General features: G+C 46.1%; 1 protein-coding gene across 4 annotated transcripts in view; it reads right to left on the bottom strand.

Moving 5' to 3' along the window:
• Window positions 1-26,009, bottom strand: part of PLS3 (plastin 3) — a 65,398-nt gene that overhangs the window by 26,084 nt on the left and 13,305 nt on the right. For 2 of the 4 annotated variants that reach the window (XM_079962797.1, XM_079962800.1), the window contains exon 2: window positions 1,449-1,551. The gene's annotated coding sequence lies outside the window, so the exon portion shown is untranslated. Of the gene's footprint in view, window positions 1-1,448; window positions 1,552-16,330; window positions 16,567-16,598; window positions 16,700-26,009 lie in introns of those variants that run through there. The other 2 variants (XM_079962798.1, XM_079962799.1) reach the window with 2 other exon arrangements.

The raw sequence follows: 26,009 nt of genomic DNA, 5'->3' as shown, positions 1-26,009 counted from the left end.
CATAGGAAATTCGTTTTGCAAAGCACCTCCAAAACGGAAAACCCTTTCATCTAGCGGGTTTTCCGTCTTGCGAGGCATTCGTCTGGCGGGGCAACACTGTAGATAAATAGGTACCACTGTGGCGGGAAGGTAAACAGAGTTTCCATGTGCTGCTGTGGTTCGCCAGAAGCGGCTTAGTCATGCTGGCTGCATGACCCGGAAGCTGCCTGCGGACAAACGTTGGCTCCCTCAGCCAGTAAAGCGAGATGAGCACCGTGACCCCAGAGTCGTCCACGACCGGACTTAACTGTCAGGAGTCCCTTTACCTTTATATAATACACACATACACAGTGATGTAGTGTAGGCAAATCACTACACAATAGTTGCAAGAGGAAAAGAAAAAGGGAATAAGAAAGTGTTTTCCATATTCTGCCACTCCTCACTCTCCAGCACTGTGCAAAGGCTGAGAGCACCTGCCTACATGCAACAGAATAGCCATGCAACAACAGCAACAACAACAAAACCTGAACATCAGTCAACCTTGGCTGGCTCTAATTCAGATGCGTAACAGTCCTGACCAAGTGTCTGCTGGTCTGGATGCATCAATTCACCTCGGGGACTGGCTGTTTTAAGTCCACACACCATTTAAACTGAGTAATGGAAGTGAATGAGTCAATAGCTGAGGTTTTATTTCGCCAGCTGCTAAAAACCTGAGGAACACACCCACAGTTTAAACACAGGTTAAGGAGCAGCACCCAGGGGGAGGGGCTGGAGAAGGTGGGGAGAAACTGCAGGTGAGCAGAGCACAGGAAGACTTCAGCCGCAACTGGAACCGGCGTTCCCATTTGCTGGTGTGAAGAGATTGTTGTGAGCAAGCCTCACTGGCTGATGCAGCTCTCATGTCTCAACAGGCCAACCACACAATGCTACTAGTGTGAGCTAGAGTTACTTCTGGTGCACCCTTGTTTACACCCATGTTGGGAAATGAAAGCAACCTTTATCAGGGAAAAGCAAGAGGGGGAAAACTGGAAAGGCAAGCCCCAGCACGTGGTTCAGTTAGAATGTCAAGACTAAGAAAGAAAAAAGGGCCCTGCTGGATTCAAGTCAATGGCCCATCTAGTCCAGCACCCTGTTCTCACAGGGGCCAACCAGATGCCCCAATGGGAAAAAGCCCACAAGCAGGTGCCTCTCCTCACCTGTGTTTTCCGGCAACTGGTGTTCAGAAGCATGGCTGCCTCCAACAGTGAAGGCAGAGCATCAGTCCTCATGCCTAATTCATAGCCCCATTTTCCATGAATTTGAACCCAGCCATACAGTTTCTGAGTTTCTCTAAGCAGGATTTGTTGTGAGGATGCAGAATGTGAGGTGGGAGGAAGAAAAGCAGGCATTGCCATGGCCTCTTCCTCCTCCTTGGAGAACCGCTGTGATAAATATACAAATAAGTTAAAGCACCACATGGTTCGCCTTACCTATATATTGTCTTGCGTGGGGGGCGGTTGCCCTCTGAGCCAGGAACACAGTAAAATCACAGCAGACACCAAGTGGAAATCACTGCTGTTGGCTTTTCAAGTCCTGTTCGGGGACAGAAAGAGGGGCAGGGTGGAGAGAAAGATGCATGCAATGGTTAGTAATGCTTCGTTGACTCTATTAAACACGGAGAGAGCGAGGTCAGCTCCTGTTTCTGAAAGCAGAGAGCACTAATAACACCACTTCTGCTGTTTTAAATGGAAGAAAAGAGGCTCTGGAGGAGTCGTCCCCCCACCCAGAGGCGCCACAGAAGCCTGCTTAGAGGATGCAGCAATTGGGATGTGGGTTCAAGGGTCAGTTTTCAGCTCTAGGCAGAGCAGAATAGAGTTTTATGAGCCACCGAGCCCTTTTCTGAAGCCTGTTTGAGAGAGAAACTCAACTTCCACATAGTAGAGGATTACTATGCAGGAAGCAGCAGCAAAGTCAATAGGGGAGAGCCCCTAGCATCCTGTATTCATCCATCACATGCAGACCACAGAGAGTATCATTGGTGCAACGAAGCATTGGCTCCTCTCAGTTGCAAGTCCCACAAATCTTGTGTCACAGGGAAGCTCCCAGTTGATGCAGGGGCTCTTCATTTACATGTGAGCACAGGAAAGTACCCAAATTTTTCTGGTTGTGATGGAATCATTCCAACTTCCCTTTCCGCTACTTTATTGGCTTATTTCTCAAAATTTACATATACTGCTCAGTTGTAACCTCAAAACATTTTGTGAAAGGTAAAACACCATATATATATATATATATAAAGGTAAAAAGGTAAAGGTACCCCTGCCCGTACGGGCCAGTCTTGACAGACTCTGGGGTTGTGCGCCCATCTCACTCAAGAGGCCGGGGGCCAGCGCTGTCCGGAGACACTTCCAGGTCACGTGGCCAGCATGACATCGCTGCTCTGGCGAGCCAGAGCCGCACACGGAAATGCCGTTTACCTTCCCGCTGGTAAGCGGTCCCTATTTATCTACTTGCACCCGGAGGTGCTTTCGAACTGCTAGGTTGGCAGGCGCTGGGACCGAGCAGCGGGAGCGCACCCCACCGCAGGGATTCGAACCGCCGACCTTTCGATCGGCAAGTCCTAGGCGCTGAGGCTTTAACCCACAGCGCCACCTGCGTATATATATATATATACCTACCTCCATTAAGGAAACATTTTAAAACAACATTTTGCAACATTCAAAAATAATTAAAATAAAAGCCAAAAACCAGCTTAAAACAAATGTCTGATTTCTACATGACTTGATGGGCTCGCCTAAATTCTCAGAGTGGTTTAACAACCAACCCTTCTTCACAGGAAACTTTGGAAACCGTGGCTCTAGAAGGGGAATAGAAGTCTCCTAACAATTCTCAGTACCCTTCACAAACTGGACTTCCCAGGATTCTCTGGGGGAAGCCATATTCATTTAAACTAGAGTGACAGGGTGTTGCTTTAAATGTTTGGTGGGAATGCAGCTGAATATTTCCTCTTGGGAAGTAAAAGTTAATGTGTGAAGGAGACATCAGATGGGAAAGATCCTCTATTCATGGGGCTGGCTCCCATCACCCATCCCAATAAGATCAGTAAGAGGAGAGGAGGGTGTTTTCAGATTAAATATCTCCTCCTCTTTTTTTGCCATCGTCCCTTCAAAGCCTGAAGGTGGAGTCTCCTTCTTTGGAGGTCTTTAAGCAGAGGCTTGACAACCATATCTCAAGAGTGCTCTGATGGTGTTTCCTGCTTGGCAGGGGGTTGGACTCGATGGCCCTTGTGGTCTCTTCCAACTCTATGATTCTATGATTCTAATTTACTTCCTTGTTTATCAAATTCCTTCCGTGCCAGAGGCTCTGTTTGTTGCTGAAAGATAATTCTGAAGTTAACTGGCTACAGTGTTCCTTAAAACTTATTTAAAGAGAGAAAAGATCTTGCAGGGCAAGATTGAAGGGGTGGAGAGCAGATGAAAGGGTCCTTCAACCTTCTAACTTAGTGGTTCCCAAAGCAATGCCCCCCAGGGGGAGCAGGAAGGGGGAATTACCTAGGGGAGGCAAGTGGGCAGCAGAGGGAGGCTGGAGGTGTCAATGACTATCAGATTTTGAAAAGCTGGTGTCACTGGATCATATCTGCTGAATTAATTAAATGAAATAGTTTTGATTGGATTCTGAATCAATGTGCAATTAACTGTTACTGTTTTGGCTTTTCTGTTTTCCTCTTGCACTTAGCAGGTTGTACAAACTGCTATTCTGAATAATGCTTTTTACAGGGTAGGGTAGGGGGCACTGGGGATGAGTTTATGGATTCAGGTTTATGGGGAAAGGTTTGGGAATCACTGTGTTAACTGGTTGAGCTGCTATTTTCGGGGGCTCTTTGTGCACACCTGGTCCTGCAAGAGACACATATGCAGGTTTGGATTCTGCTTCTCCCTTCAGTTCCCTTCAGGTCAAAACATTTCCCAAGTGCTGCAGCACTATTAGCCCCAGGTGGTACAATGGGTCAGTGTTAAGCAGAAGGTTTGTAGTTCAAGCTCTCCCAGGGATAGCTGTGGGAAGGATTCCTGCACCGCAGGAAACTGAACTACAAGATGACCCTCTGGGTCCCTTCCAACTTGCAATTCTGTGATTCCCATCATTTTGGATGGTGATGGACAGGCACTCTGGAAGCTGCGAATGGTCCATGTAGCTCAGTAGTGTCTGCACTGACAGACGGCAGTTCTCCAAGGATTCAGAGAGGGGTCTCCCCCAGCCTCACCCAGAGATGGGACCTTCTGCTTGCAAGAAATGGGCTCTGCAACTGAGCTATGGCTCAGTTCCACAGCTCAAGAGCATCTCTCCTTCTGCATTTTTTCATCCACACCCTCCGTGTTTTATTCCATTATCTTTGCACTTCCTTTTCCCTGTTCAACACTTCCATTCTCTGCTCTAGCCAAACTCCCTTAAATGAATAGCCGCTTAGACATTCTTCTTGCTTTCTAACACTTGTTAGATTATGGCAAATGAACGGCATGCAGACTCAGCAGCACAGTCAGAGCCATAGTCAATTAATTAATCTACTGCATTTTCTACAAATAGGTCTGTGCTCAAAGTGGTACACAAAAACTCAGGAGTGGCTCCCAGAGCCAGAGATCCCCCACCCCTGGGATAGCTCAGTGGGTAAAGAAAACTCTTAATCTCAGGGTTGTGGGTTTGAGCCCCACGTTGGGCAAAAAGATTCCTTCAATGCAGGGAGTTGGGACTAGATGACCCTCGTGGTCCCTTCCAACTCTACAGTTCTATGATTCCTTTGACTGGCAGCTGTTCTCTGGCTGGTCACTATAACATGATGATGGACTAGATGAGCCTGTGACTGATTCTGCAGCACACTTCTTATGTTCTGCCCGAGTCCCTGGAGAAGGCTCTTGCCCATCACCTGACAATGGAGCCTTTGAACTTTCTGAATGCAGAGTAAGTGCTCCAGCCAACCGGCTGCAATTCCTCCCCAATACTTATATTAGAACAGACTAGAAAACATACCAGAGCCTGCTGTCTTAGCATTAAGAACCTCCATTGTGGGCTACTTTACTCTGAGTAGCCTAGAGGTTTAGCTACTGCTAACAAAACACCTTTCCAACATCCATGAAATCTGGTGCAGTCTGAGAAACTATGAAATCAGCATCCTAGCAGCTGTGGCAAAACCTGCAACTATCGGATTTTAAAAAGCCACACAATTATAAGGACTCGGAACTTGCTTCCAAGCGTGCTTACAGGGAACCCACCCAAAAGACTGCTGACATTGTCTCGATGACAATGTTGCTATTTGTTCACTCAAGGGAGGCATTAATCACAAATTAGTTAAGCGTTGGCTTTTGCTTTCTGAATGCAATCGGATGCCATGACAAGGGAGTAAACCAGGAGGCCAGGGAGAGGCCAGGGAACGCCCAGCTGGCAGGGCAATCCTGTGGGAGAAGCCGGCACAATTAGATCATGCTGACTAAGGCCAGACTCGCAGCCCTGCCTAGGAGACAAGGGAGCAGCGAAAAGGCAGCAGCTGCCTGGTCTAGAGCATGATCCGCTTCATGTGATGAATGGGCTGCCACCAATGTTTCAGCTACTGTCAAATGCTTTGTGTGTGTGTGTGTGTGTGTGTGTGCGCGCGCGCGCCATTTGCAGGTCATACTTAAGAGCCCTGGCACTTTCATTTCCACATGAACTAGCTACTAATATTCACAGGCATGCTCCCACTTTGCTCCTTCACATGCTGTGGCCGACCCTCTTAAAGCCACTTCTGTTCACATCCTGTGGCAGCTATGTGGAGACGTTTTCATCCAGTGGGCCAGGGGCAGAAGCAGGCAGAGCAACAACTGCAAGACTGCCTGTATTACTGCATTTCTATCCTGCTTCCCCCACCCAACCAAGGAGATCATGGTGCCCTATGTGGCTCTCCTCCTACTTGTTCAATCTCCACAACAACCCTCTGAGGCAGGCTAGGCTGAGAGGCAGTGACTGCCTGAAGATCATCCAGTGAGCTTCAAGGCCGAGTGAGGATTTGAACCCTAGTCTTCCAGGTTCCAGACACTCTAGCCCAGAGTCAGCAAGGTTTATCTTGCCTGGGCCAGACCACGCGTGTGCATGAGCGTGCACACCCATGATTTTCAGTGTCTGCGCAGACGTGCATTTTCGGCATCTGCGCATGCACAGACATGATTTTCAGTGCCGCAGAAGTGAGTTCCCATACCACGCTGCACCGGTTTAGCACAGCGCGTCAGCGGGCAGCTCAGCGGTGGCTCGTGGACCGGTCAAACTACGTCTGCAGGCCGCTTCCAGCCCATGGGCCTTAGGTTGCTGACCCCTGCTCTAGCCATTAGTAGGCTAGTTTCTTCCTTCTCTCTCTCTCCCCCTCAGGCAAGCAAGAGGCATTATCAGAAGTCAACAGCACATTTCCTGCAGGGCAGAAGCCCTCAAGCATCGAGTGTGGGGCAAAGCAGGGCTAGACAGTAAGTACTGGAGGATCACATTTGAGGGTCCAAAGTCCTGCATTCCTGTAGTACAGGAAGGGGAGAGGTGACGATGGAGATGTGCTCAAGAGAGGGGTGTTGGGTGTTGCCCATCCTATGCTCAGTGCTTGGGGCGGGGGGACCCTCACAACATCTGGTTTAAACTCATGTTTATTTATTTTTCCTTTGGGTAGCCACCACTGGATTGTATATTAGGTGACTTCTTGTAGACAAGCCAGCCCATGACCCGTGGATATTTCAAGCTGTGCCAGAGGTACAAGAAACAGCAAGCAGGGAGGAAGAGTCTGTCTACACAGGGTGAGCCTCTCTCTTTAGGCCAGAACATTTGACACTAGCATACAGAATTATGAGTATTTTACGAAGTTCTAGCTAGTTCTTAAACATTTGAACCTGGCTCACAAAAAGGGCCAGGTATGGCACCAAGGAATCAGAATTAATTTTCCCACCTGTGCCTGCCCAGCTGGTTTCATACAGACAATAGACATGAACCATTAATGGAGAAATAGGCTATTAATTATGCTGTGGGTGTCCTTTCCTCTAACCAGAAGCAAAGCATAATGGAAATTCTCCTATGTTGATCACAACAGCTAGTGCAAAAGGAGCTTCCCTTCTTTCACATTGCAAATACACTTCAGCAATCTGCTTGGTTCTGGACTACAGCTCCCAGAAGCCTCAGTCCGGGATGATGGGAGTTGTAGTCCAAAACATTTGGGGATGAAACTATGGAACTCAAGTCCCACAGGAGGCAGTAATGACCACCAGCTTAGATGGGGGAGACAACTATTGATGGCAACTATCCACAATGGCTATGCTCCACCTTCACAGCTGGAGGCAGCAGCGCCTCTTGAGTACCAGTTGCTGGAGGCTGCAGGAGGGAAGAGGTAATATGCTCAAGTCCCACTTGGGGGATTTCCATTACCATTGGCATCTGCTTGGCTGCTGTGAGAACAGGATGGATGCTGGACCGGGTGGGCCACTGGCCTGGTTTTATGTTCTTATCTATAATAATTAATTAAATTATTATTATTGTTGTTATTATTATTATTATTATTATTATTATTATTAATATTTATACCCCGCCCATCTGGATGGGTTTCCCCAGGCACTCTTGGCGGCTTCCAACAAAATATTAAAATACAATAATCTGTTAAACACTAAAAGCTTCCCCAAACAGGGCTGCCTTCAGATGTCTTCTAAAAGTCTGGTAGTTGTTTTTCTCTTTGACATCTGGTGGGAGGGCGTTCCACAGGGCGGGTGCCACTACCGAGAAGGCCCTCTGCCTGGTTTCCTGTAAACTGGCTTCTCACAGCGAGGGAACCACTAGAAGGCCCTTGGCGCTGGACCTCAGTGTCCGGGCTGAACGATGAGGGTGGAGACGCTCCTTCAGGTATACTGGATCTAGAAATTAGTTCATCTAGGGGGTCATTAAACTGAAACATCCCTGGGCTTGTATCCAACATAGTGCTAAGTTAGCATCCAGTTGTCAGTGCAAGGATTCCCTTATGCACAATGAGATTTTCCTCCTCTCCCCCCTCCATGCTCAAACATGCACCCTGTACTCTCCCCAAATATGATCTAGGAGATTGGGGAAAAGCCTCAGAACAGTTTGGGGGGGGGGAGGCAAGCAGGAGGAATCGTAGAGTTGGAAGGGACCCTGAGGATTATTTGGTGAAACCCCCTGCAGCGCAGGAATATGCAGCTGCCCCAAACGAGGATGAAACCTGCAACCTTGGCATCCTTAGTACCACACTCTAACCAACTGTGCTGGCCATGCCATGGGGGCAAGTCCCACTGGCCATGCCATGGGGGCAAGTCCCACTGCACATGAAGAAATCCTTGTGCCGATGGGATGCTTAATTAGCACTGAACTGGATGCAAGTCTTCGTTGACAGCAACTCTCAAAGATCTCAGGAACTTTTAATTTCCTTCTGCATGCCAAATATGTGCTGTGACCTCCTCCTACACTTCAGTCTGAATGCTCACTAGGCAGCTATAGGTGTTCTTTCTGAGATCTTATCTCTCCATCTCCGATACACACATCTGTAATATGGGGATATTAATGGTCAACACCTTTCTCATGAAGACTATTGAGAAGCACTTTGAACAGATAAGGCCCTATGCAAATATCAGAGTTCTGCAAATTTTGGTGGGAAACCAATATCCTGCCCTCACCCTTAAACACAGCCCCATGTATGTCCACTTGGAAGTAAGTCCCAATGGGTTTTGGTCCCACGAAACCATGCTTGCTGCCATCCCATGAACATGGGGGCAAGCCCCATTGAGCTTTGCAGGACCAGCTTATGACTAGATATGCACAGAAATGGGGTGCTGGTCCCTGACACCAGGTTATGTCTCCCAGTGAGCACAGGGCCAATCCTGTGCCCCCTTCCCCACAACCCCAAGTCTGGAGGTGTAGATATAATCTAGGAGTCCCCCACAGCTGCACTTCCCTCTGGAGTCCTTCAAAGCACAGTGCACGTGCAGGAAGGATGACTACCACTCCATAGTTAAAACAATGGAGGCAGCGATGGCCAGCAACCCATCAAGGGTGATATATGTCTCTGAATATTCATTGCTGGGATACAGCATTTGAAATTCAGCAAGTGAAGTTTGCACCTGACTAGTAGCCACTTTCAACCAAGTGAAGATGCCTGGACACCAGGATTGGCACCTGACGTCTCTACCATTTGGAGGTACATGCCTGTGTAACCTGTTTTCACACACTAGCAAGACATTCTGTAGAATTCTATCTGTTATATTTTATCTGCACATTCGGAATGAATTTCAGGAACTGAAAAGTCCTATTGAAAAATACAACTTTTGAGCCGTCTGGCCCCAAAATGGCAACTAGGCATTCTGTTTGGGCTTAAGGAGCCATCCTGGTTTAAGAAGCCATTTGGTGCCTGGCTTATATATATCTGAATTTCTAACACTGGCTGGGAATCATGAGTTGCACTTGGGTCCTGCTTGGGTGCTTCCAATTAGGGCATGCTCTTGACCACTGTCAGAACATAGTGCTGGACTAGATGAGCCATTGGTCATTGTTGTTAAAAACAATTTAAAACATTCAAAAATGATTAAAATCAATGCTAAGGTAAAAACCAGATTAAAACACATGTCAAATTCCTACATGTCTGGATAGGCTTGGTAAGACACATATTTTCACTGAAAAGAGCACAGCGAAGGTGTTTGCCTGATGCCAACGATAAGGAGTCCCAAAGAGTGAGTGCTGCCACACTAAAATATACATTTCTAAAAATGTGAAGGCTAATACCTTTCACATCTACCCAATGTATCTTTTAAGAGACCTCTGGCCCTCCTGATGTTGCTGTATTAATACTACTACCATTATTACTACTCATAGTACTAGTACTATTAGTTGCTGTTGTACCCTTACAGTAGCTTTGCTTTAGGATGGTTTTGTTTCCTCTGCGTTTGCACGGGCCTTTTTCAGGGTGGGGTTTTATTTTTCTGTCCCGAAGCCCTTTCCACACATGCTGTGGAAGTTATACAAACAAAAATTTGAAGAAAAGAAATCCAGTCACTTTCTGTTCCAAGTGACCTACACTCAGAAGAATCCAGGTTCAAAAAGGTTAAGCTCTCATATCATCTAACTGTTTAGCAGCAGCAACAAGCAGAGATTACAAAAAAATAGAATAAAGAACTCTTGGAGCCGGCAGAGCAGAGTACTTGCTCAATCTCCTTAAAGGTATGAGGAGTGAAACCTTTCCACATTCCTCTACCTGAAAGCCAGCAGCTTTTAGCATCTTTCAACAGTTCTTTTACTGGGTCCACCACCTCCCAAGGCAACAAAACAAATAAAACTCAGCAAGGTCACCACAGCTCTCAAGCAGTCAGGCAGAGGCTGCCATTAGGCCACAAAGATTAGGACCGAGATGGCACAAACACTGCAGATCATAAACAATACATTCTAACAGGAATGAAATAAAATAAATTTCAAACTGCCAGCGAAGGCATTCCTAGCAAGAAAAAAGAAACACGCCCACACCAAGCCATTAGTGTTTCTAATGGATTTTCTAATGCCCCAGGCAGCGTTTCCCATGTTTGGGTCTCCAGCTGTTTTGGGACTACAGTTCACATCATCCCTGACCACTGGTCCTGCTAGCTAGGGATGCTGGTAGTCCAAAAAAACAGCTGGGGGGACCTAGGTTTGGGAAACACTGAACTAGAGCAAGGGGGAGGAAGCTTCTTTAGACTGGGGCCTCATTTCATCTGGGGCAAAAGTGAGCCAAGTGTCAGATTCCAGGCATGCAAAAGACCCCTACACACACACACACACACACACACACACACACACGTTCCACACATCTCTCTCCACTCAGGCGAGCAAAAGTGGTTAACACTGATCATTATGCACCCCAGCCAGGCAAAAACCCTGGGAAGCCCCAGGGCAGCAAGTGTGAGAGGAGTGGCTTGAGGAGGCCAGCCCAAAATGACTACATGTGGCTCCCAGGCCTCAGGTTCCCCACCCCTGCCCATAGATCAGCTGTTTTGGACTACAACTCCAATGAGCTATGCTGGCTGATAGGAGCTGTAGTCCCAAAAAACAGCACCAGGTTGGGGAACAATGGAATAAATGCTTGAACGTGAGAAGTCTTCAAAGAGAGAGGCTGGCAGGCACGCAAGCAGTGGAGCTGGGGCTTTCTGGGCCATTAAAATTTAGTAGGAGGAGAACTCCTAAAACTAATCAGAATAATTTAAATATATATATAAAATATTTATTAACTTGGCAACAGATTAAAGGTGCCAGTCCTCAATGTGGGATGGGAGACAGAGGCTATCAGCTGTTTTCCTTGCTACTTATGTCCTGAAATGGTTTGGAACTAGAGCCGTGAGCCGGCCCCTCCCTGGCCAAGCCCAACATTATCTGAACTGAGCTGCAATTCAGGCCTCACAAGCTATTCTGAAATCTTCCTTTGTCTTCAGAGAGAGTGAGTGAAATGGAATTGAGATTTTATTATAGGCAAACTTGTGAAAATCCCACATTACTATTATTATTATTATTAAGATGGAGTCACTGCCAAGATGTTTGTGTGTTGTTGTTTGAAGAAAACAACAACACAGCTAACAGTTACCCTCTTTTGTTAAAATGTTTTCTAATATTGTTTTAGTGAACCTTGTTAATAATACGACAAAGAAATTACTTACAAAACTTGAAGGTTTAGAGTAGGCTCTCATTTTACCCTGCAATTTCACATATCCTGCTTTGCAAGACAGATTAAGTGGGAGGCAGTGAAATACTAAACCCATTTTGGCTAAGTAGCCATCTGAACCACACCTAACACTCCCCCACCACCACCACCAATCAAGCTGGCTTGGAAAGAGAAATTTTTTTTAGGTTATCGCATGATATAAGTAAGGAGTTCTCCAACTTTTTGTACCAGTGGGCACATTTTGAATTTTGAGAGAACACAGGGGGCACCAGTCCCCAAAGAACTGTTGTGCGGGGGCATAGGACAAAGTGGCTGCTGTGGGGAGTGCAGCAAAACACAAAATTAGAGAGACAGTCACCTCCACAAACCTTACCATGGGAAGTCATAGAATCAATAGAATTGTAGAGCTGGAAGGGACCCCGAGGGTCATCTAGTCCAGCCCCCTGCAATGCAGGAATCTCTGCTCAAGCATCCATGACAGATGGCCACCCAACCTCTGCTTTGAAACCTGCAAGGAAGGAGAGTCCACCACCTCCCGAGGGAGACCGTTCCATTATGTCCTACTGGTCCCAATTGTGGAGATCACAAGGTATTGATTTCACTCAGAGAGAAGGGCGGGGGAGGTGCTACTTCTGTCTGATAGCAACAGGGTGCATTCCTCAGCACCAATAAAAATATACAACGTGGCTACACCACACCCTCATTTCACAGAAATCACTCAAGAAGTACCTGTGTATTTTGACTCATAAAGTTCTATGAGAGCTAGAGACTTGCTCTTTCTTGGGGGGGGGGGATAAAGCTCAGAGTGTGGAGCACATGCCTAGAGGCACCAATGAAATCCTATGGCCCTGCTGACCAGGGATGGTGAGAATCGTAGTCTAGAACTGGGTGATGGGCTGGGCGATGGGCTTCGTGGGATGGTGAATGCTTCCCTCTGTGAGGGAGCCTTCCCAGGCCCACTGAAAGAGGCGGTCATTAAACCGCTTCTTAAAAAACATCCTTAGACCCGGCCATCATGGCCAACTATCACCCAGTCTCAAATCTTCCATTCTTGGGCAAGCTGTTTGAGCGAGTGGTTGCTGAACAACTCCAGGCACGCCTGGAAGAAGCAGACCATTTGGATCCCTTCCAATCGGGATTCAGGCCTCATCATAGGACTGAAATTGCCTTGGTCAATGATCTCCAGCAGGCTAGGGACAAAAGTGAGAGCTGTTTCCTAGTTCTGCTGGATCTCTCAGCGGCCTTTGATACCATCGACCATAACATCCTTGTGGACCGTCTAGAGGGGCTAGGAGCTGGGGCACTGTTATACAATGGTTCCATTCCTTTCTCCTGGGCCGTGTTCAGAAAGTGGTGTTGGGGGATGAGTGTTCAGACCCCTGGGCTCTCACTTATGGGGTGCCTCAGGGTTCCCTCCTCTCCCCCATGCTTTTCAACATCTACATGCAGCTGCTGGGAGAGATCAGGTGGTTGGGGCTGGGTGTTCATTAATATGCGGATGATACCCAGCTCTACCTCTCTTTTAAATCAGAACCAGTGAAGGCGGTGAAGGTCCTGTGTGAGTGTCTGGAGGCGGTTGAAGGATGGATGGCTGCTAACAGATTGAGGTTGAATCCTGACAAGACAGAAGTACTGTTTGGGGGGGACAGGAGGTGGGCAGGTGTAGAGGTCCTGAATGGGGTAACTGTGCCCCTGAAGGACCAGGTGCACACCCTGGGAGTCATTCTGGACTCACAGCTGTCCATGGAGGCGCAGGTAAATTCTGTGTCCTGGCAGCTGTTTATCAGCTCCATCTGATAGGCAGGATGAGACCCTACCAGCCCAGAGTGGTGCATGCTCTAGTTATCTCTCACTTGGACTACTGCAATGCGCTCTATGTGGGGTACCTTTGAAGCTGACTTGGAAACTATAACTAATCCAGAATGAGGCAGCTAGACTGGTGACAAGAGTGGCCACCGAGACCACATAACATCGGTCTTGAAAGACCTACATTGACTCCCAGTACATTTCCAAGCACAATTCAAAGTGTTGGTGCTGGCCTTTAAAGCCCTAAATGACCTCGGTCCAGTATACCTGAAGGAGCGTCTCCACCACCATTGTTCTGCCTGGACATTGAGGTCCAGCGCCAAGGGCCTTCTGGCAGTTCCCTCCCTGCGAGAAACCAAGTTACAGGGAACCAGGCAGAGGGCCTTCTCTGTTGTGGCACCCGCCCTGTGGAACGCCCTCCCACCAGATGTCAAAGAGAAAAACAACTAGCAGACTTTTAGAAGAAATCTGAGGGCAGCCCTGTTTAGGGAAGCTTTTAGTGTTTAACAGACTATTTTAATATTCTGTTGGAAGTCGCCCAGAGTGGGAAACCCAGCCAGATGGGAGGGGTAAAAAGGTAAAGGTACCGCTGCCCGTACGGGCCAGTCTTGTCAGACTCTGGGGTTGTGCGCCCATCTCACTTAAGAGGCCAGGGGCCAGCGCTGTCCGGAGACACTTCCGGGTGACGTGGCCAGCATGACATCGCTGCTCTGGCGAGCCAGAGCCGCACACGGAAACGCCGTTTACCTTCCCGCTGGTAAGCGGTCCCTATTTATCTACTTGCACCCGGAGGTGCTTTCGAACTGCTAGGTTGGCAGGCGCTGGGACCGAGCAGCGGGAGCGCACCCCGCCGCAGGGATTCGAACTGCCGACCTTTCGATCGGCAAGTCCTAGGCGCTGAGGCTTTAACCCACAGCGCCACCTGCGTCCCATGGGAGGGGTATAAATAATAAATTATTATTATTAATTATTATTATTATTATTATTATTATTATTAATTATTATTATTAATTATTATTATTATTATAGATAATAACATAAAACCAGGCCAATGGCCCACCCGGCTTCTGAATGCTGGCTCCTGGAAACCGCAAGAGTAAAGAGTGCTCTTGTGCTTGGATCCTGATTGTGGGCTTCCCATAACCATCTGGTTGGCCGCTGGAAGAACAGAATGCTGGGCTAGGTGGGCCATTGGTCTGATCCAGCAGGCTCTTCTGATGCTCTTGTCAATGCTGGGTGGGGCTGGTTTGGAGTTGCAATCCAAAACAACTGGAGGTCCCTAGAGCTGTTGGGCAGCCCATTTATTCCATTTCTAATGGGACAGTTATGGGACTCAGGTGGCGCTGTGGGTTAAAGCCTCAGCGCCTAGGGCTTGCCGATCGAAATGTCGGCGGTTCGAATCCCTGCGGCGGGGTGCGCTCCCGCTGCTCGGTCCCAGCGCCTGCCAACCTAGCAGTTCGAAAGCACCTCCGGGTGCAAGTAGATAAATAGGGACCGCTTACCAGCGGGAAGGTAAACGGCGTTTCCGTGTGCGGCTCTGGCTCTGGCCAGAGCAGCGATGTCACGCTGGCCACGTGACCCGGAAGTGTCTCCGGACAGCGCTGGCCCCTGGCCTCTTAAGTGAGATGGGCCCACAACCCCAGAGTCTGTCAAGACTGGCCCGTATGGGCAGGGGTACCTTTACCTTTACCTTTAATGGGACAGTTTATGTTTAGTTTAACCTACTGCTGCCTGTTCTAAGGCTAAATGGACAAGTTAAGAAATCGTTGCAGTATTTTTGATTCTCTAATGAAAGAAGAGGTCAACCCGGCAGTATACAGGCTGCAAAATCCCATAGGTGCTTGGCATCCCTGAAGTCAAGGGATTTTAAGTGCTCTTCTCTGTGCAGGATTGCAACCACAGAGCCCTGCCTAAACAGCCCCACAACAAGGAGCCAGGGGGGTTGTAGATGGCAGGAACTTCCCTTCCAGAATCCTGCTCAGTTCTCACACACACCCCAACCCCAATTCTCACTCTAGAGCAAATGAAGTTTTACATAAAGATCCAAAGCCCATTTTGCAATAGCTTCATGGACCATGTATCACATTACAAGTGTCAAAATGAAGACAACAAGAAAGTTTGTTTTCAATACTGGAGCTTGCAGCATCTCATTATTAGATAACTTAATTCTTGACTTAAAACATCAACACACTCCTGTCTAGAGCAACCTAGAAAATACCTCCCATTACCTAAATTGTAGCTTCACATATCAAATGAGCAAAAAATATTTACTTAGAATGCTCTGCAAAGAAGTGTCCCACCCCATGAAAGCCTCCCCCCCCACAAAAAAATCGCTTCTCCTAGTTCACAAAAATCAACTGTCAGATCTAAAAGCAGAAGTGTGTGCAGAAGAATCACTGAGAGAAGTAAAAAAAGAAACCTCGCTATTTTGATTGGCTCTGTTATAATAGCATACTGTGAGTTTTGGAATCATATTTAAGGGCACAGTTTCTTTGCTTATATCTAGAAAAAATGACTTGGGGTGGAGAATGACAGACCAGCATTGCTCTCATTATACTCATTGCTTTATTGGAGAAGCAAACCAGAACTACAGAGCTATTAGTCCGCCATCGTAGCCTGTCCAAAAACATAAGACACTGCTCAAATCTGCTCTTATTTTTTCACAAGAAAAACTCTAATCTTAAGGTTTGTCTCGACTGAATTCCATCTCCTGTACGCTTCTATCAAAAGGACTGCTTAACACACCAGTGGTAAAGAGGAAGTTAAATGTAAAAAGAGAGGGGAATCTTGCAAGTCAGCGTAGCCTCAAGAATTCATTTTGCCACACTGCAGCAACACTGAGCCAAGACTTCCCGCTTTGGATCCCCGAAATTGTTTCAGTCTCCTTACCTCGCCCCGTCCAGATTTCAGAGGATAGCAGATCTGTTTCTTCACTTAGCCCCACAGCAAAATATGGAACATTCTTCCACGCCCAGAAAGTTAATTCTGGAAGCCCAGCATTCCTCTTAGAATTGTAATTCTAAGCAGCAAGTCACAACACTTCCTGCCAGCAAATGAGAGCATGCTGACAGAAGCCTGAGCTGTTTAAAAGCCCCCTCCCCACTGTCTAGAAACTTTGCATTACACAGCAAAACTCCCAGCAAGTAGCTCTCCTCACCTGCCTCTAAGCTCCAGGGCAGACAGATCACAGATCCAGCCCAGCGGGTGGGGCAGCGGCTTCTCTGAAATTTGATTTGTGAATCAAACAGAAGCTTTCAGCTGCAAGCAGAGAGCAAACCAAGGATCATTCACAGCTTCCCTGCACATTGTTCCAAAACTTCAGTACAAGAAAAAGGTACATCTTCAGGCATAAACTACTTCTAAGCAATGTGTTAGAACTTCTGTTTCACAGATTAAAATTGTGGGTTTTTTCTCCATCCCAGAAAAGGAAGACAGTTCCTTTGTTCTGCCAGGGCTAATGGCATGCAGCTTTACTAAGGAAAGATTTCACATTGCTAAAAGAGTACAGTAGTCCTGACCAAGGAGAGATTTAGCCAAAATGTTTCCCTGCTGCTTTTTTTCTCAGGAGGGAAGAAAGAGTGTCCTCCTTGAGCCAGGAAAGTGAGTCACTCTCCTCACTCTCCTTCCTTAGCCATGACCTAGAAATTTAGCTGCTAGTAGCTAATTCTCCAGAGAGGTAAACACTTGCCAAGGTTCTAAGTGTGTCTGTGTGTTTTAAAGATTTTTGCAGAGACTGCGTTACAGAGATTGCATTGGGGAGTTCCTGTCTCCTTTCCTACTGCAGATCACCCCCCCCCAAATGCCATTATTGGGGTGGGAGGATCCTGAGAACAGCAGGTGATATGGAAGGGGGCTACAGCTGGAGAAGGAGAAACTGGAGAAGGCTAATGCCTTCTTTGTAGAAGGAGCCCCATGGGACTAAGTACAGTGGTACCTCAGGTTAAGTACTTAATTCATTCCGGAGTCCGTACTTAACCTGAAACTGTTCTTAACTTGAAGCACCACTTTAGCTAATGGGGCCTCCTGCTGCCGCCGTGCCACTGCTGCACAATTTCTGTTCTCATCCTGAAGCAAAGTTCTTAACCTGAAGCACTATTTCTGGGCTAGCGGAGTCTGTAACCTGAAGCGTATGTAACCTGAAGCGTATGTAACCTGAGGTACCACTGTATCAAGAAGGAATTCTGTTATCAGGCCTTTGGCTGCAAAGGAGAAGGAATCTGCTGGTCACATCACAGACTCACAGAATTGCAGACTTGGAAGGGAGCCAAAGAGTCCAACCTCTGCAATACAGGGGATCAAATCAGTTGAGCTTCTCTGTTTTATATGCCTGGACACTGTTAGTTTGGCTGTACTTGGCTCCACCTGTACTTGGCTCCAGCCCCATCAGAAAGGCAGAGGTGGCAAGGAACTGTACATTTAAAACATTGTGATGTCATCTCAACACCTAACAGGCTCTTTCATGATGGGAGTTTTGGACTACTGGCTTTTGCATTTTTCTTGCCACTTTGCATCAGGCCTAGTCCCTTCAGTGAAAAAGCACAACATATGGTAGGCTGGTTAAATAGCCTTGAGGGACTAATTGCACCCTTACAACCTGAAAGGCAGGGACGCAGGTTGCTTGTGAAAGAGACAAGCAACATGCGTACCAGATAAGCTAAGAGAGAGCTTACAAAGCCCATATCAATCTCCTCACAGTGCAACATGCGCATGCAACTGTCATTTTATGGCCACCTAATAGACACAAGGGCCTTGTTCACACATAACTTTTAGTCACGCATTTGGTCAGGCCAAACCTCAAATTAACCACGAGTTGCCCCACAGATGTCTAACAAGCCATGGTTTGTTTCTGCAAAGCTCCGTTTGCTTTTCAGAAGCTCTTGCTTTGTGCTTTTATAGCTTAGGGAGCTTCCGGACAGGGTGGCCAAAAAAACCATGGTCAAGGAAGGATGCCAGGTTCACACACCCAATACCTAACTAGGCTCAAAGCAAACCAAGGTTCATAAACCAGTGCTGCTTTTCTTTGAGGCTGAATTAAAGCATAAGAATCCAGAAATAATTCTTGTTTTTTTTGTTTTGAGAAAGATCAAGGCATGTAAGGAAATCAAAACCATGGCTCTTTTGCATTATGCACTGTTCAGCCCTGAGAGAGGAGCTGGGTGTGTGGGGGTGTCTTTTGCAAAAAAACACACCAGTTTTCAAATAATCCAGAGTTGTGAATGTTAGGTTTGAACATTCCAGCTTTAAACTAGGAAACTTTTTTGAAATGAAATATAAGCTTAAGAGAAATGTGGAAGCCTCTTAGATTGCAAGAACCCCCTTTAGCAACGCACATTACTCCCCAATGCCTGTTTGGCTTTTCCAGAATAAAAATAATTATTCAGAATTGTTGGGAGTCAAGCATCAACTAGGGGGCTTAGAGGAATGGAGTGTTTTATTACCTGGTGAGCAAGGCTTCATCATCACCCTTCATAATATTCCCATGTTGAGGAACACCTGCTTTTAAAAAGCTGCGTGGTCAGGCCCATTGCAATCACGCAGTGGAAGAAAAAGGAACTGTGGATGCACATCAGCATGTTGAAACAGTACAGAAAACCTTTAGAAGCGCCTCCACAGGCAACAGAAGAGGCCCTGAAGCACAGGAAATGACATCAGGGTTCCTAGGAAGGTGCCAGCTTCCATTTCCCTCATCATTTCCCCAGCCACACCCTGAGCAGAGAGAACTGGAAGAAGATTTTCGCAGACATTTCACGTTCTGGAGCACAACAGGGCAAACTTAGCTGGGCAAACATAGAGGAACCACTCTTGCTTGCCTCCTTGCCTTCCTGAAAAATCTTGCACAATATTGCTAGGGATATAAGAGAATTCGAATGAAAGCAAAAACACGAGTGGAAACTGCCAGTGTTCAGTTATTCATCCCATGTCCAGAACGGAAATCAATTAATACAAGCGGTATTCATGGTTGTGGATTCCACAAACAAAGTGGAATAACATAACAAGATCAAAATGCATGTAATGACTTTAGCGAGTTATGTAACTCTGCCGCAGCAGACAGCGAGACCAATAATGCAATATTTGGTGGAAGATGAAAAGCAGCAGAAAAGAAACAGTGTTGCATGAAATAGAGTGTGGAATAAAAAAACCCCACTGCCTTCTCAACATCCCTAGCTATTGCTAAGGGAGATAAGAGACCCATGACACTCCAGCTCTAACCAGTGTGCAGAAAACTGAATTCTGCATGCAGCAATTGGTGCCTTCATAAAGTACCCAGCATATGCTACGAGCTTTGCAAAAACAGAATGAACAGATCTCTGACTGCAGGCACACAGGAGGATAAAGCTAAAAGAAAGCAACGAAGCGCATTAGAAGTGCAATAATTAACCTCCGAGTAGGGAAAAGATCAAAGAAACCACACAGAACATGAAGAAGAAAAAGGAAGTTTTTAATCATTTCTCAAAAGTGGGACAAAGATGCCAAAGAACATCACAAGAAGGATGCTTATTCCCACAACCACTTTCTCATGGGCTGGGGAGCTGCAGGGAGCAGGCTTTCCCTCGCAGTGACCCAGGAACCGATGATCATGCAAAGAGGACGTCTGCACCCGACAAGCTGCTCAGAGTGGGCCACGGAAGTAATTATGGCTGCCAACCTGGCATGCAATTTAGACTGCGCAAATCTCACTGAAGCCAATGCCCAGCTTCATCCTGACAGATCCCTTCTCCCCCAACTGCCCAACAGTAATACAGAAGCAAAATGCTTATGAGGAGAGACTGTCCAGCAAACCTGCAACAGATGTATATTTGGCTTTCATTACAGGGAATCTGCCTATACACTTACCCAGAGTTCTGAGATGCAGGAAAGCCAGTGACTCAGAGCTAAATTTAAAACATGCCTCCTTCTTTGTTCAGCTTGTCAGCATCAGGAAATGAATGGGTAGAAGCTTATTAGAGGCTCCAAGAGAGACATTTGTCTGCATTGTGCTCAGATTATGCTTTTAGCCTACAATTCTGCATCTCTCTGTGGCAGGAAAAGCAAGGAGAATGCACACACTTCTTGTTTTTAAGTGGTGCCAGTAGCTCCTCTCTTTTGCCTCAGAGACTGCTACAGAAGACACCCACAGCAGCAGGGTGACAACAGAGAAGAGACAAAAGGACAGGTCACATAATTGGGATATTTGCATGCAAAAGTTACTATACTCCTCATCCTTAACTGGCATGAAATCGCCTCTTAAAGAAACCTGCTAAAGACAAGGACATGGGACCAAGTGACAGAGCATCTACAATTCTGTGATTCATCTAGGAATCATCCACATTTAAAGTCTAAGCTGTTTGGGACACAACTATTCTGATCAGGAAGTCTTCAGAGACTGACTCCACGTCAACCACTAAGATTCTGTTAAAAGCCTCTGAGGAATGTAAACTGTTCAAGTCATACCATTGGTCCACCTAGCCCAAAATGGTCTATACTGACTGGCAGAGGCTCTCCAGGGTTTCAGACAGGAGGTCTCCCCCCACCCTGGAGATGCTGGGGACTGAACCAGGGTCCTTCCACATGCAAAACCAATGCTCTACCGCTGAACTTTGGCCCTTTCCACAGATGTTGATCGGGGAAATAGTAGGGATCCAGATATACAAAGGGTTTAGCTCAGTGGTGGAGTGCATGCATGGTCTGAAGGTGTCCTCACAGTCTCTCACATCCACACTTTGAAACAATGAAAAGCCAGGTGGGAGGTGATGGGAAGGCCCTCCACTGGGAAGCCACTGCCAGTCAGAGTACACAATGCTGGATTAGATGAGCAAATAGATGACCCATTACAAGACAGCTTCCCATGGAATACCTGAGTGGTGATTTCAACCCAGACTTGTCAGGGCCAATATTTTATCACATGGGGCTAGGCATGCTCTTCCCATGCACTCTTTTCATCTTACGTCTTCATTAACCTACCTCACAGGGTTTTCGTGGGGAAGGGGAGAACCTTGTTCACCACCTTGAGCTCCTTGGAGGAAAAAAGGCAGGACATATATAAGCAAAGGAGTGAAATACTGTGCAGAAGACTTCACCAACCGAGCAGACTTCAGACTTTTGGATTACAACTCTCATCTGCCCCAGCCAGCGCAGGGAGTTGTAGTCCAAAATGTCTGGAAGCCACAGAATAGGCAAAGGCTTTTGCAAAGCATCCCTACAGTGGGAAGATATTGAGCAGCACCCCTCCTTTCCACTGGTCGTTGGCACACACATCTCAAGATTACATTGCAAGAGCCGGGACAGGAGCAGTGCCAACCATGGCACCAAACAGAATGAAATAATCTCCCAACCATAACTGAAAGAGGGGACATTCTAGCTGAAATCACAGGTGGGATTAAAGCCCCCAAACTTGTTGGTTCTCCCCACCAAAGCACCAAATTGGAAAACATCTAAGTGAAGAGTCACACACAGTCAACACATCTCAATAAGGGTTTGAAGAAGGAAAATGACCTGATGGCAAAAAGCCTCATTAAGTTGCTAAGCAGAAAGCAAATTACTATAATCATCTTGAGCAAGAGAACCATGGGCAGTAGCTATGCCTTTGGATGAGTCAGGACAGTTGCCACAGGAGGGCAACTATGCAACAAAGGAGGGAGTTGGGAAATGCATTAACAGACTCTTTCTGTAACAGGCTATGCAGAAGGCAGATTTTGTGCTCTTGCTTTGAGTGTTTACCTTTCTAAAGGCAGACAAGAGGCTACCTGCCTGAGCAGGTACCCACCACTTGCTTGCAGAAGTGTGTGTGTGTGCCTCTCTCTCTCTCCAAAGTAAGATCTCCCAAGCAAAGAAAAACAAGGTAGAAAAATAAACAGTTGACTCTTCCAGAGTGAGCTGGCATAGGAATGACCTTTGGAGCACTACAGTATACATTTGCAGGCTGTTTCCTTCCATTCTTATATCCAGTCACAACAGTGAAACCATATCAGAAATCATATCTCCCTTATCTTTGTAGGACAAACGATGTCTGCATCTCATGCAGGAAGAAGTTTATATTGCAAAAGTTGACCAAATGCAGTTCCCACATAACATGTTTGAAAGGGGGCATTTCCTGCTTTTCAATACATCCAGTAATTTTATTTTTTTAAACCTTAAGAGTGAAATTGACAAGTTTAGACAGTTCCATCAATCAAGTGAATGATCAGGGAGAAGGAAAGCAGCTGGGACTAGGAAATCAGAAACAGTAAAACAAAAGCCCAGTTCTCATAAACATAATATGAGGTGGAAAACCTCTGTCTGGTCTGGATTGCTTCACTCTGGAGCAAATATATATACTGCATGAGAGCTATTAGGGTGCTAAATCTATCCTTCTCCTGACATGCTACTTTTTGACATCTAGAAATTCCCCTCTCCCAAAATATGGGAGCCAGCCTTCACCCTCAGTCTAAACTGGCAGGGTACAAAGAAGATCACCACCTCATTGGTCGGTCTCTGAGAAGCAGGTGATAAAAATGAACAGGTTTTTTATCCCTGTGGGCAAGCTTCCACTGAGACACATCCCACCTGTGGCACATGAGTAAAGACAGTAGTTCAGGGCTTGAGCACAGGTCCGACCCTTGGCATCTTCAGGCTAGAAAAGGATCAGGCGGCAGTAGATGTGAAAAGATCCCTCTGCCCAAAACTCCGGAGAGAAGCTGCCAGTCAGAGCAGACAACACTGGACTCAATGGACAAATGGTATAAACAAGTTCTAATTTCCTTAACCATTATTGCAGCATCATCAACTTTAATAATAAGAAGCTGACTTCTTTGGAAGCAGAGGCTAACTGATGTATGCATCAGTTTCTGAATATATGATGGGCAGGATTCCTGCATTCCAGGGGGGTTGGACTAGATGACCCTCGGTGTCCCTTCCAGCTCTACAATTCTATGACTCTACATGCATGCGTGGAACTTTCTCATTGGATTTCCCACCACCACCAAGTATTCAGAGTAGCCTATTCTAAGAGGAAACGGTCTGAAACATTTCCAGTTCCTTTTCCTGAAATTGTTTATAAAATGATCCACTAGCCCCTTTTAAAGCTACTGTTTGTTTTGAACCTGGTTTTCTTCTCCTGGGTATCTCCCAGAAGGAAAGCAATGAATTCCAAGAAGTGTCTCATCATGGTTAAGAGACTCAGCCTCCAGAAGAGAGCACTAAACATAAATTATCAGTCTGAATAGTGAGGATTGCTGCTGCACTGCTGGATTTTATTCCAGATTTTTTTCCAAGAAAAAGAACAGAAGATTTCACTCTCTACTCATCATTTTGTCTCTGCTTGGGATCTGGATGTAAGTTCCAGTTTTTAATCCTCCCATCCTCTGGCAACTCAGGAACAAAATCAGGGTGCCTCTGGAAGCCCATGGAACACTTGGAATATTGGAACTTAAAAGAAACAAGAAATATGACTGGGGCTTCCTCTTTGAGCATGGGAGATCAGTTGGCTTGTTGCAGCAGTTGTTACCAAGTATTTTGGATGGAAGAAAATTTGATGAGACTGTGCCAGAGCTCCTTCGAGAACTGAGGACCAACAAAGAGGGCTACCAACAAAACCGGCAGAGAGAGACTGACAGAGACTTGAAGGCCTCTGATGTGAGGAATCCAGGCTAAGAACTGTTTTGTGGACACTTATTTGGGAAGGGACAGAATCCGGGGTAGGGAGGGAGGGGAGAACAGAATTTCAAAACTTTTATGACTTTTGTGTTTGGCTATTATGACCTACATTTAATATAAAAAGGGGGAAATTCGTGGAAGGGAATTTGGGTCGACCTTAGAAAAGGACTTAATATTTATAAGAAAATTGGACAAGTAAAATTTGGCCAAGTAATAAGAATTAATTTTAAAAATAACAATAATATGTTAAAGAAGAGAGATAAGAACCTGCTGAGCTAATTATTGGATTTGGGATGTATGAAGGGGGGGTGGGGGGAAGTCAGGGAGTGGGGTTAAGAAAGTAAGGTTATGAAATTATACATGTTTTATTTTTGTTTTTATCTGTGTGTCTTTTTAAAATGTGAAAACCCAATAAAAAATATTTTTTTAAAAAAACAAAATCAGGGTGCCTCTGATTGCCAGATGCTGAGGACACAGACAGAACAGGAGGATATGCCTTGCTTGCCAGTTTCCAAAGTCATCTCTGGTTGACCACAGCTGGGAAAAGCATGCAGGACTACAGTCTATCCAAGATGGCTCTTCTGGGATGTTTTGGCCATTCAGCTTCCTGGTGAATCTAATGCAAAGTCCTTAGGACCCACCTTATCAATTCAGGGATCACTTTGTTGGGGGTTAAACTTCCCATTTATACATGCCCTCTTCCAAAAATATAAAAAAGGAAAAATACATCAGAGCAGAGAACACCTGCTGATAACTAGCTGGCCAAAATTACCTGGAAGCTTGCTTGGAAACAGCTAATGTTTAACATGGCTCCTTGAGTTACCTCAGTCTAGAAGCTCCATATGTTCTTCAGTTTTTTTTAAAAAAAAGTTAAAATCCATGCTCCTCAGAATCCTCTGCAGATATGGCGGCACAGTGTAAATGGCTACTTACTTTATGGGGAAAGGGTTGCAATAACGCAAATCTGGGTGTGCCTCAGACTCTAGCAGAGGCCAAAATAACTATTATGTTCTCAGAAGACCAATGTCTGGCAACCTTTATTTATAGATCTACATCTTCTGTTATTTAGGGAAAGTGACCTCACTTCTTTGAGGTTTTTAAATATACAATCACATCTGCAGGATAATCAACTGGGAGGAAAATCCATTCGCCCTCTGTATTTGTTGGCTAAAGGAAGGTGGGCAGTGCAGGAGTTGAGAATGAGCATGGTGGGTTGTTGTTTTTTCTTGGGATCCTGTACTTTCTTTTCAAACACTCACCCACACATGCCACTCCTCCAGAAGAGAAACAAAAAGAAAAATCTGCATTTAATTTTATTTAAAACCAGGCAAACAATGTTCCCATGCATTTATACAGGAGGCTTGCAAATAGTAACTCATCTGGTCTCCTGTGGACATCAGAGTGAGCCTAAACAAAACAGCTTCTATAAATTGTTTGATTCTTTTCTCGCTCTTTTTGCCCTCCCTTCCAAGCTACTGATATGCCCAGCTAATTCACATACTCAGACAACAGAAAAGAGCACAGCTTCCTCATACTTGTATAAAGCCCCTGCCACATGTACCAGATTTTATATACTGCATCTCTGGGATGATGCTATTTCCTCTACCAAGCTCCAAACAGAAAGAGATTGAAACAAACTTACTGTCATCCACAATCCAATAGTACATAGTTCTGTGCATACAATACCTGGGTGCATTAACCACCTGGCATAATTAAGGAAAGAACTTGCATGCAAACAAGTCAGACAAACAAGCAGGTTCAATTTAGGGTTTGTGCTTAACTGAATACATGGCTCAGGAGTTCAGTATTCTGCCCACCGTGCAACATATTGAAGCTGCATGTCACAAATTAACCAAATCTGACAGGTGCACCTGCAGAGTCACATTTTCCATGTGTTGACAGGAGAAATCTGTACATAAGGTTTCTCTCAGAGGCAGCAGTCACAAATGCAAATGGA

The sequence above is a fragment of the Podarcis cretensis genome (genome assembly GCF_951804945.1).
Source record: "Podarcis cretensis genome assembly, chromosome: Z".
In the NCBI taxonomy this organism is placed as follows: Eukaryota; Metazoa; Chordata; class Lepidosauria; order Squamata; family Lacertidae; genus Podarcis; species Podarcis cretensis.
Note: the sequence above shows the minus strand (reverse complement) of the source record. Positions and strands in the feature narration are given on the sequence as shown.